Source organism: Oncorhynchus masou, unplaced genomic scaffold (genome assembly GCF_036934945.1).
Source record: "Oncorhynchus masou masou isolate Uvic2021 unplaced genomic scaffold, UVic_Omas_1.1 unplaced_scaffold_9330, whole genome shotgun sequence".
Lineage (NCBI taxonomy): Eukaryota > Metazoa > Chordata > Actinopteri > Salmoniformes > Salmonidae > Oncorhynchus > Oncorhynchus masou.
Window position 1 is genome coordinate 1 of NW_027015817.1, and position 10,916 is coordinate 10,916.

Here is a 10,916-nt window from a genome sequence, read left to right on the forward strand (position 1 = left end):
CGTTCAGTGCAGATATTGTTACTGGTTAAACAACTGTCTTTTCTTATCATTTTTTGGACTCGTACCTCAAGACAACAACTGCTACCACGCGCTCCTACTACGATATCAGTCAGTCCATCCTCACCCAGGTCCATTTTCCCATCAATTGTCTGGCCAAAGAACTGGAGCTTAGATCTCATCATCACAGCTGAGATGCGCTGCAATAAGAAGACATACACATTTAATGAAAAGCCATTGATATTGATATCCCAGGAGGGATGTCTGTTTTCTTTGATCGTGAAGGGCCGTTTTGAATGATTTCCATCTTCGTCTGCCTCACCTGGCTGAATTCAGGGCGGATCCCCTTTAGCTTTTCACCCAGGTAGATGTACACGGCCCCCCTGTGATCGTCCTCAAGTGGAGCGCCCACAGCTACATCCTTCAGCCCATCTCCATTCAGGTCTGTGAGAGAGCAGATGGAGGAGCGAATCTACCCTGAGATGGCACTGAAACATTCATCTCCATCCTCAGTTCCAGCTAATAACGGAAGAGGCAGGAGAGATCACATGAAGAAAAATCCATATTACACTGTCTTTTTGTGCATTATTATTGAAGATGATGGATATGTATATCCAAATGAATATATTTCGGCTTCCAGATCACCTTGTCCCTGATGGACATATTCAACCACAAATGCAGCATTTGAATCTGTTGTTCAGAGGTTCACAGTTCAGCCCACCTTATCAGTCAGTGTGTAGACGTAGATCCTGCCCTCTCTCGGAGGTTGGTGAAACATTGGTGCACCCACCAGGAGGAAGTCTGTGTTGCCGTCTGAGTCTATGTCCACAGAACACAGCTCTGCACCGAAGTAGGAGCCCATCTGAGAAAATCAAAACTTAAATTCATTCAAAAAATTTGAAATGTTTTAAGTCCTTTGGTCTTGAATGGAACTCATAAGTAAACATAAAAAGTGACATCCATGTGTTGTCACGCCCTGGTCGAAATATATTATGTTTGTCTTCATTTATTTGGTCAGGCCAGGAGTGTGACATGGGTTTTGTGGTGTGTTTTGTCTTGAGGGTGTATAGTCTATGGCTGCCTGAGGCGGTTCTCAATCAGAGTCAGGTGATTATCGTTGTCTCTGGATTGGGAACCATATTTAGGCAGCCATATTCTTTGAAGTATTTCGTGGGTGATTGTTCCTGTCTCTGTGTTTGGAGTCACCAGATGGAATGTGAAAAAAATATACAGCCTGTCTGTTGTTTTGTACATTCAGTTATTTCATGTCTCGTCCTATTTTCATTAAAAAACATGAGTAACCACCACGCTGCATTTTGGTCCGCTTCTCCTTCTACAGACGAACGCCATTACAGAATCACCCACCACAACAGGACCAAGCGGCGTGGTAACAGGCAGGAGCAACAAAGAGAGGAATGGACATGGGAGGACGAATTGTTTGGAGAAGGACCATGGGATCAGCCTGGAGAACTGGAGGCGGCGAGAGCTGAGAGGCGCTGGTATGAGGAAGAAGCAGCAGCGGCAGCAGGAGCAGCAATGCTCCGGGACTACACTACTTGGGGAGGAAATAGACAGGTGGGGCGGTCGACCCAGGAGGAGTACCGGAGCCCGCCTGGGATTCACTGGAGCAGTGCGAAGAAGGGTTATAGGAGAATGGAGATGGCGAAGCAAGCACGGCGGCGACAGGGAAGCCCGAGAGTCCAGCCCCAAAAATGTATTGGGGGAGCTCACAGGGAAGTTATGGCTACGCGAGGTGGGGAGACCTGCGCATACTTCCTGTGCTTACCGAGGGCTAAAGAGACCGGGCAGGCACCGTGTTATGCTGTGGAGCGCACGGTGTCTCCAGTGCGGGTGCATAGCCTGGTGCGGTACATACCAGCTCCTCGTATTGGCCGGGCTAGAGTGGGCATCGGGCCAGGTAAGGTTGGGCAGGCTCGGTGCTCAAGAGCTCCAGTGCGCCTGCACGGTCCGGTCTATCCAGTGCCACCTCCACACATCAGTCCTCCGGTGGCAGCTCTCCGCACCAGGCTTCCTGTGCGTGTCCTGGCCCAGTACCACCAGTGCCAGCACCCACGCATCAGGCCTACAGTGCGCCTCACCTCTCCAGCGCTACTGGAGCCTTTCTCCTCTCCTGCGCTGCCGGGGTCTCCGCCTGTTCAGCGCTGCCCGAGCCTTCCTCCTCTCCTGCGCTGCCGGAGCCTCTCGCCTCCCGGCGCTGCCGGAGCGCTCCTCTCCTGCGCCGGAGTCTCCCGCCTGTTCAGCGCAGCCAGAGCCTTCCTCCTCTACAGTGCTGCTGGAGTCTCCCGCCTGTTTAGCGCAGCCAGAGCCTTCCTCCTCTCCTGCGCTGCCGGAGTCTCCTGCCTGTTCAGCGCAGCCAGAGCTGCCAGTCTGCATGGAGCAGCCAGAGCTGCCAGTCTACATGGAGCAGCCAGAGCTGTCAGTCTGCATGGAGCAGCCAGAGCTGTCAGTCTGCATGGAGCTGTCAGTCTGCAAGGAGCTGTCAGTCTGCAAGGAGCTGCCAGTTTGCAGGGAGCTGCCAGTCTGCATGGAGCACGCCAGAGCTGCCAGTCTGCAAGAGCTGCCAGTCTGCAAGGAGCTGCCAGTCTGCAAGGAGCTGCCAGTCTGCAAGGAGCTGCCAGTCTGCAAGGAGCCGCCAGAGCTGCCAGTCTGCATGGAGCCGCCAGAGCCGCCTGTCTAGCATGGAGCAGCCAGAGCCGCCAGTCAGCATGGAGCAGCCAGATCCGTCAGTCTGCCAGGATCACGCCAGTCAGCCAGACTCTTCCAGATCTGTCAGTCACCCAGACTCTTCCAGTCAACCAGACTCTTCCAGATCCGCCAGACAGCCAGGATCTGCCAGAACCGCCAGCCAGCCAGGATCTGCCGGATCCAACTACCTGCCTGAGGCTTCCTCTCAGTGCCCGGAGCTTCCTCTCCAGTGCCGAGGGCTTCCTCTCAGTGCCGAGCTTCCCTCAGTGCTGAGCTTCCCCTCAGTGCCGTGCTTCCCCTCCAGTGCCGAGCTTCCCCTCAGTCCCGAGAGCTTCCCCTCGGTCCGAGCTTCCCCTCCGGTCCCGGCTTCCCCTCAGTCCCGAGCTGCCCCTCCAGTCCCGAGCTGCCCCTCAGTCCAGTGGGGTTCTGGGTGAGGACTACTGGAGGCCATGGTCGGCGGCGAGTGGACTATCCTGGGGCGCGCGGAGGGGGGACTAAGACATTGATAAAGAGTGGGGTCCACGTCCCGCGCCAGAGCCGCCACCATGGACAGACGCCCACCCGGACCCTCCCTATTGTTTTGATGTGCGTCCGGGAGTCCGCACCTTAGGGGGTTCTGTCACGTCCTGGTCGAAATATATTATGTTTGTCTTCATTTATTTGGTCAGGCCAGGGTGTGACATGGGTTTTTTGTGGTGTGTTTTGTCTTGAGGGTGTATAGTCTATGGCTGCCTGAGGCGGTTCTCAATCAGAGTCAGGTGATTATCGTTGTCTCTGATTGGGAACCATATTTAGGCAGCCATATTCTTTGAGTATTTCGTGGGTGATTGTTCCTGTCTCTGTGTTTGGAGTCACCAGATGGAATGTGAAAAAAATATACAGCCTGTCTGTTGTTTTGTACATTCAGTTATTTCATGTCTCGTCCTATTTTCATTAAAAAACATGAGTAACCACCACGCTGCATTTTGGTCCGCTTCTCCTTCTACAGGCGAACGCCATTACAGAATCACCCACCACAACAGGACCAAGCGGCGTGGTAACAGGCAGGAGCAACAAAGAGAGGAATGGACATGGGAGGACGAATTGTTTGGAGAAGGACCATGGGATCAGCCTGGAGAACTGGAGGCGGCGAGAGCTGAGAGGCGCTGGTATGAGGAGAAGCAACAGCGGCAGCAGGAGCAACAATATCGGGACTACACTACTTGGGAGGAAATAGACAGGTGGGCGGTCGACCCAGGGAGAGTACCGGAGCCCGCCTGGGATTCACTGGAGCAGTGCGAAGAGGGTTATAGGAGAATGGAGATGGCGAAGCAAGCACGGCGCGACAGGAAGCCCGAGTCAGCCCCAAAATGTATTGGGGGGCTCACAGGAGTGTAGCTACGCCAGGTAGGAGACCTGCGCATACTTCCTGTGCTTACGAGGGAGCTAAAGAGACCGGGCAGGCACCGTGTTATGCTGTGGAGCGCACGGTGTCTCCAGTGCGGAGTGCATAGCCTGGTGCAGGTACATACCAGCTCCTCGTATTGGCTAGGCTAGAAGTGGGCATCAAGCCAGGTAAGGTTGGGCAGCCGGTGCTCAAGAGCTCCAGTGCGCCTGCACGTCCGGTCTATCCAGTGCCACCTCCACACATCAGTCCTCCGGTGGCAGCTCTCCGCACCAGGCTTCCTGTGCGTGTCACCCGGCCCAGTACCACCAGTGCCAGCACCACGCATCAGGCCTACAGCGCCTCACCTCTCCAGCGCTACTGGAGCCTTTCTCCTCTCCTGCTTTGCCGGGAGTCTCCCGCCTGTTCAGCGCTGCCCAGCCTTCCTCCTCTCCTGCGCTGCTGGAGCCTCTCGCCTCTCCAGCGCTGCGAGGAGCCTTTCTCCTCTCTGCGCTGCCGGAGTCTCCGCCTGTTCAGCGCAGCCAGAGCCTTCCTCCTCTACAGTGCTGCTGGAGTCTCCCGCCTGTTTAGCGCAGCCAGAGCCTTCCTCCTCTCCTGCGCTGCCGGAGTCTCCCTGCCTGTTCAGCGCAGCCAGAGCTGCCATTCTGCATGGAGCAGCCAGAGCTGTCAGTCTACATGGAGCAGCCAGAGCTGTCAGTCTGCATGGAGCAGCCAGAGCTGTCAGTCTGCAAGGAGCTGTCAGTCTGCAAGGAGCTGTCAGTCTGCAAGGAGCTGCCAGTCTGCAAGGAGCTGCCAGTCTGCAAGGAGGCCGCCTAGAGCTGCCAGTCTGCAAAGAGCTGCCGGTCTGCAAGGAGCTGCCAGTCTGCAAGGGAGCTGCCAGTCTGCAAGGGAGCTGCCCGATCTGCAAGGAGCCGCCAGAGCTGCCAGTCTGCAAGCCGCCAGAGCTGTCTGTCTACATGGAGCAGCCAGAGCCAATCAGCATGGAGCAGCCAGATCCGTCAGTCTGCCAGGATCCGCCAGTCAGCCAGACTCTTCCAGATCTGTCAGTCACCCAGACTTCCAGTCAACCAGACTCTTCCAGATCCGCCAGACAGCCAGGATCTGCCAGAACCGCCAGCCAGCCAGGATCTGCCGGATCCAACTACCTGCCTGAGCTTCCTCTCAGTGCTGGGCTTCCTCTCAGTGCCGGGCTTCCTCTCAGTGCCGAGCTTCCCCTCAGTGCTGAGCTTCCCCTCAGTGCCGTGCTTCCCCTCAGTGCCGAGCCCCTCAGTCCCGAGCTTCCTCAGTCCCGAGCTTCCCCTCAGTCCCGAGCTGCCCCTCAGTCCCGAGCTGCCCCTCAGTCCAGTGGGGTTCTGGGTGAGGACTACTAGGCCATGGTCGGCGAGGTGGAATTATCCTAGGACGCGAGGAGGGGGACTAAGACATTGATAAAGTGGGTCCACGCCCCGCGCCAGAGAAATACCATGGACAGACGCCCACCCGGACCCTCCCTATTGTTTGATGTGCGTCCGGGAGTCCGCACTTGGGGGGTTCTGTCACGTCCTGGTCGAAATAAATTATGTTTGTCTCCATTTATTTGGTCAGGCCAGGTGTGACATGGTTTTTTTTTTTGTGGTGTGTTTGTCTTGGGGGTGTATAGCATAATCTATGGCTGCTTCGAGGGGTTCTCAATCAGAGTCAGGTGATTATCGGTCTCTGATTGGGAACCATATTTAGGCAGCCATATTCTTTAGTGTATTCGTGGGTGATTGTTCCTGTCTCTGTGTTTGTAGTCACCAGATAGGCTGTATAGTTTTTTCATGTTGCGTCTGTTGTTTTGTACATTCAGTTATTTCATGTCTAGTCCTATTTTCATTAAAAAAACATGAATAACCACCACGCTGCATTTTGGTCCCTTCTCTTCTACCAGCCGAACGCCGTTACATGTGTTCCTCTTTATATCGGAGGATTCATTCAACCTTTGAAGTAACCCAAAAGCTAGTTTCATGCTGTCCCTATTGTATAACTTGATTTGATATACCACACTGCTTGCAGAAATAGCTAATGTTACCAACCTGTTCTCCAGGCAAGCTTTGTGCCACAGTCAGTTGTTGTTAACCTTGTTAAAAAGTAGGATCCGTCCCATGTGTTCAGATCTTGGTGCTCCGGTAAAATATAGAAGGTTCTCATTCTTCTTCCCAACAGCTACAGAGTATCCTGTAATAAAAATGAAGAAATGTAGGCCCATTGTAACTACACTCCCTTCGCTGAAACATCTGAACAACAGAGCCTTGAAAATAGTGTTTGTTCAAATTCACATTTGAGCAATATCAATTCTTGAGCTTCATGTTCCATTACCCATATAGGAATCTTTGTCCAATGTGGGGTCCTGAATTTCCCTTTCCTCTGATCTCAGACCCTCAGTCTCAAAGAGAGATCCACGCCAGTTGTTTGATCCCACTGAGCCCAGAACCAAGGTGTCCTGTAGAGGAAATAAAACATTGAGTCATATTGTATGAAATTTTTATTAATAAGCATTCATTAACTATATACCTTTGTCTATAAACTAGTTGCCAAGGTGGTCATTACATTTATAAATGCGTATTTAAGCATTTACAAGGATTTGTAGTACAATGTACAAGCATTGTAGTTAACATTTTAAAACAATTTATACATATTACAAATTATCATTTAAGATGACAAAACATGCTGGACATACTATTGTGTAACTCACCTTGTTAACGTAGACAGCACTGAACCCACTCTGAGACATTTCTTTAGTCAAGTTTCCAGCCAGAGCAGTCTTGGAACCTAGAACATACAAACACTGATATTAGTAGCGATACATTGATACTTCTACTGTGGACTGTTTTGAGTAAGGTGTTATCACCAGAAATAAATACCAGTATATTTCAGGAAGTGACCAGTAGTGTCACCTTGTGTTTTTTTTATGAATAACAACTTTCAGTTGACAGGGACTTTGCTGAAAAATAAGTAAGTAGTACGAAGAGTTTATCTGAATCCAGAGTTGTACCTTCAATGTTGAAGATCTTTTTTTGAAAGTTGTCTAGGATTCCTTTTAGTCCGTTGTAGTCCTGGATGAGGAAAGTGTTGTTTTCTTTTGGCTCTGATGCCAGGGACTTGAGTTTCCTCAAATCAACGTTCTTGACCTACCAAGAAATATACCACTTGAGTGCAGGAATTATAGTGATGTTTAATTTCCTTTTCAAAATGAATGATATTTAAACATCCACATCACAGTGGTCTAAGACACTGCATCTCAGTGCTAGAGGTGTCACAACAGACAACCTGGTTCAAATCCAGACTGTATCACAACTGGCCATGATTGGGAGTCCCATAGGCGACGCACAATTGGCTCAGTGTCTTCCGAGTTTGGCCGGTGTAGGCCATCACTGTAAATACGAATTTGTTCTTAACTGACTTGCCAAGTTAAATATAGTGAAATAAAAATGCAAAAATGATGTGATGGAACACACCTGACTAATCAGAATCCAGTTGTCCCAATACTTTAGGTGCCCTGAAATATAGGAACTAATGTGTTGTCATTTCTAAATGGTACAAACAATATTTACACAAATACCCTCAAATAAAATCTAATAGTCTGTACTTTAACCTCATAGTAACTGTTTCATTTCAAATACAAACTTTTGGAGTATAGAGCCAAAAGAAAAAGAAGTGCTTCACTATCCCAATAATTACGGAGGGCGCTGTATTTCTTAGATGATATCATAAAAGCAGGTCTGGACAACCTTCTTTACATGCAACTCGTGGTTCGGTGGGGGCCAAATAAAATAACTTCAGATTTCTTATCATTGAGCTGGATAAATTTTCAAACATCTAATATTTGATGTCAACAAGAAACTTGTGAAGGAAGCTACGCTAGCTTGGTCACTGGGTCTGATTTGTAAATAAAGCTGTGTGTGATCTGCATAGCAGTGAAACGGAATGTTATGATTGCGGGTGATATCACCAAGGGGAAGACTTGACAGGGGGGGGGGCCCAGAATTGACCCCTGAGGGATGCCGTATTGAATAGTTGCTGGGGTTGGTATTGAACCAACCATGCTCACTGAGAAATGTCTGCCACATAGATATGACCTAAACCTGTCGAGGGCAACGTCATAGATTCCCACCCACCTCTCCAGCCGTTCAACAAGGATGTTATGATCCAAAATAACTAGAATAGAACATTCACTAGTATCAGCAGCCAAGAAAGAAGGTCACTATAGGGCTGTTTCGGTGACCATTACTGCCACACAGGCACTCTTGAGTCATGACCGCAGTCAAATTCTATGTGACTGCTGAGTCACGGTAATGTCCTCTTGTGCACTCTGGACATGCTTTAGTATTACCCAACTCGCTAATGATCATCAGGTGGCTAATGGCCTGCTACTCAGAGCTGTATTGTCCCTCTAACCACTCTGACATCCATGCAAATGCAATCAAAAATCACATCAAACACTTAGCCTACATTGTACAACATTGGGTAGCACCGCCCACACCTCATTGAGCGCAGCCCCCATTCAGTACAGATCACACACTAGTGGGATACAACAGGTTGAAACTGAGTGGACAACATAGTTGTTCTCGATGTTGTTGCAAAGCCTAACACAATGAAATGGACAGCGCTTTCCAAGGTGATGATTAATTGAAAACACCCATATGCATATTAGAGCTTATGCATAGACCTATATATGAGCTCAAGCCCCCCCCCTAAGAAAAGTGAATACGACTGTGCCGTTGTTATAATGCCTTTGGAAAGTATTCAGACCCCTTGACCTTCCACAATGTTACATTACAACCTTATTCTAAAATTGATACAAATTGTTTTTCCCCCTCATCAGCCTACACCCAATTCCCCATAATGACAAAGCAAAAACAGGTTTTTAGAAATTGTAGATAAAATACAAATCTGATGTCACATTTAGATAAGTATTCAGACCCTTTACTTTGTTGAAAACCCTTTGGGAGCAATTACAGCCTTGAGTCTTCTTGGGTATGATGCTACAAGCTTGTCACACCTGTATTTGTCGAGTTTCTCCTTCTTCTCGCAGATCCGCTCCAAGCTCTGTCAGGTTGGATGGGAGCGTCTCTGCACAGCTATTTTCAGGTCTATTTTCAAGTTTGGTCTCTGGCTTAGCCACTCAAGCATATTCAGAGACATGACCCGTAGCAACTCCTGCGTTGCCTGGGCTGTGTGCTTAGGGTCATTGTCCTGTTGGAAGGTGAACCTTCACCACAGTCTGAGGTCCTGAGCAATCTGGAGCAGGTTTTCGTCAAGGATCTCTCTGTACTTTTCTCTGTTCATCTTTGCCTTGATCTCGACTAGTCTCCCAGTCCCTGACGCTGAAAAACATCCCACGGCATGATGCTGTCACCACCATGCTTCACCGTAGAGATGGTGCCAGGTTTCCTCCAGACGTGACACTTGGCATTCAGGCCAAATAGTTCAATCTTGCTTCATCAGACCAGAGAACCTTGTTTTTCTTTTGGCAAACTCCAGGGGGCTGTCATGTGCATTTTACTGATGAGTGGCTTCCATCTGGCCAAACTACCATAAAGGCCTGATTGGGTGAGTGATACAGAGATGGTTGTCCTTCTGGAAGGTTCTTCCATGTCCAATCAATTGAATTTACCACAGGTGGACTCCAATCAAGTTGTAGAAACATCTCAAGGATGATCAGTGAAAACAGGATGCACCTGAGCTCAATTTCGAGTCTCATAGCAAAGGTTATGAGACTCGAAATTGAGCTCAGGTGCATCCTGTTTTCACTGATCATCCTTGAGATATTTCTATATATATATATATATATATATATATGCACATTACACACACATCTGCAAACATTTCTAAAAACCTGTTTTCGCTTTGTCATTATGGGGTATTGTGTGTATATTGCTGAGGATTTTTTTGATTTAATCATTTTTGGTGTAACATATCAAAATGTGGAAAAGTCAAGGGGTCTGAATACTTTCCAAAGGCAATGTATACAATACATAGACTACCGCATTTTACACATGGCAGAAAAACATTTGAAAAAAACCCACTAATTTAAGATTGCTACATAATTGGTCTAGCCTAATGAAGCAAATTCAGAGTTAGCCTACAATTATAGCACATTTGTATTTGATTTTGAATAGTTGTGAAACATGTTACTATCGATGTTCCTAACATATTTCCTTGGTTTTTCCCAGATTAAGCACTCGGTAGCTGACACGTTTGGAGAGCCCATGGCATACAGAGTTTGGGCGACATATCAACTGTCACGCAGTGAAATAACCGGAGTAGTTTGACCAATGCCAGTCAAATATTTACAAGCGAGAAAGTGGCCTCCATTCGCTATTCGAGTGTTCGAGGCACGAGTGTGGTCCTCTAACCAAGATGGGACTCTGGCAGACAGTTTATTCTTGGTTTTAACTGGTGCCACTGAGTCTAACGTAGCCTGACATACATTATGTAATTGAACCTGTTCAGCAATTCATCAGTGTGATGACACAGAACAGGATCCTTAGTAGAGGATTAAAAAGCATTTGTAAATTTACTAGCAGTTGTGGAGGTATTGATGGGTGAGGGAGTGGGAACAGACACATTTTTAGGTGGGGGAAGCATTTTAAAAGCAATACTGATATGGTCAGAGACACACACATCAACAGTTTCCAAGTTATCAATATTCAGACCATAGGACAGCACAAGATCAAGAGTATGGCCTTTGTTGTGTGTAGGCCCTGTAGCATGTAGCACAATGTTAAAGGATTCTAACAGGTTAAAGATGCACGATGCAGAAATCACTCTGCCATTTTCTAGTTGCTGAACTTCTAATAGTTCGCTT

The 10,916-nt window shown here is 48.6% G+C and overlaps 1 long non-coding RNA gene across 1 annotated transcript; it reads right to left on the reverse strand.

Moving 5' to 3' along the window:
• Nucleotides 1-89: 89 nt before the first annotated feature.
• LOC135538273 (uncharacterized) lies at nucleotides 90-7,878 on the reverse strand. Its single transcript, XR_010455384.1, has 8 exons — nucleotides 7,564-7,878; nucleotides 7,101-7,236; nucleotides 6,801-6,877; nucleotides 6,425-6,548; nucleotides 6,142-6,283; nucleotides 719-859; nucleotides 320-516; nucleotides 90-197 (listed from the first exon to the last, which is right to left on the reverse strand). It is a non-coding gene; the product is annotated as an uncharacterized LOC135538273 (long non-coding RNA).
• Nucleotides 7,879-10,916: the final 3,038 nt, after the last annotated feature.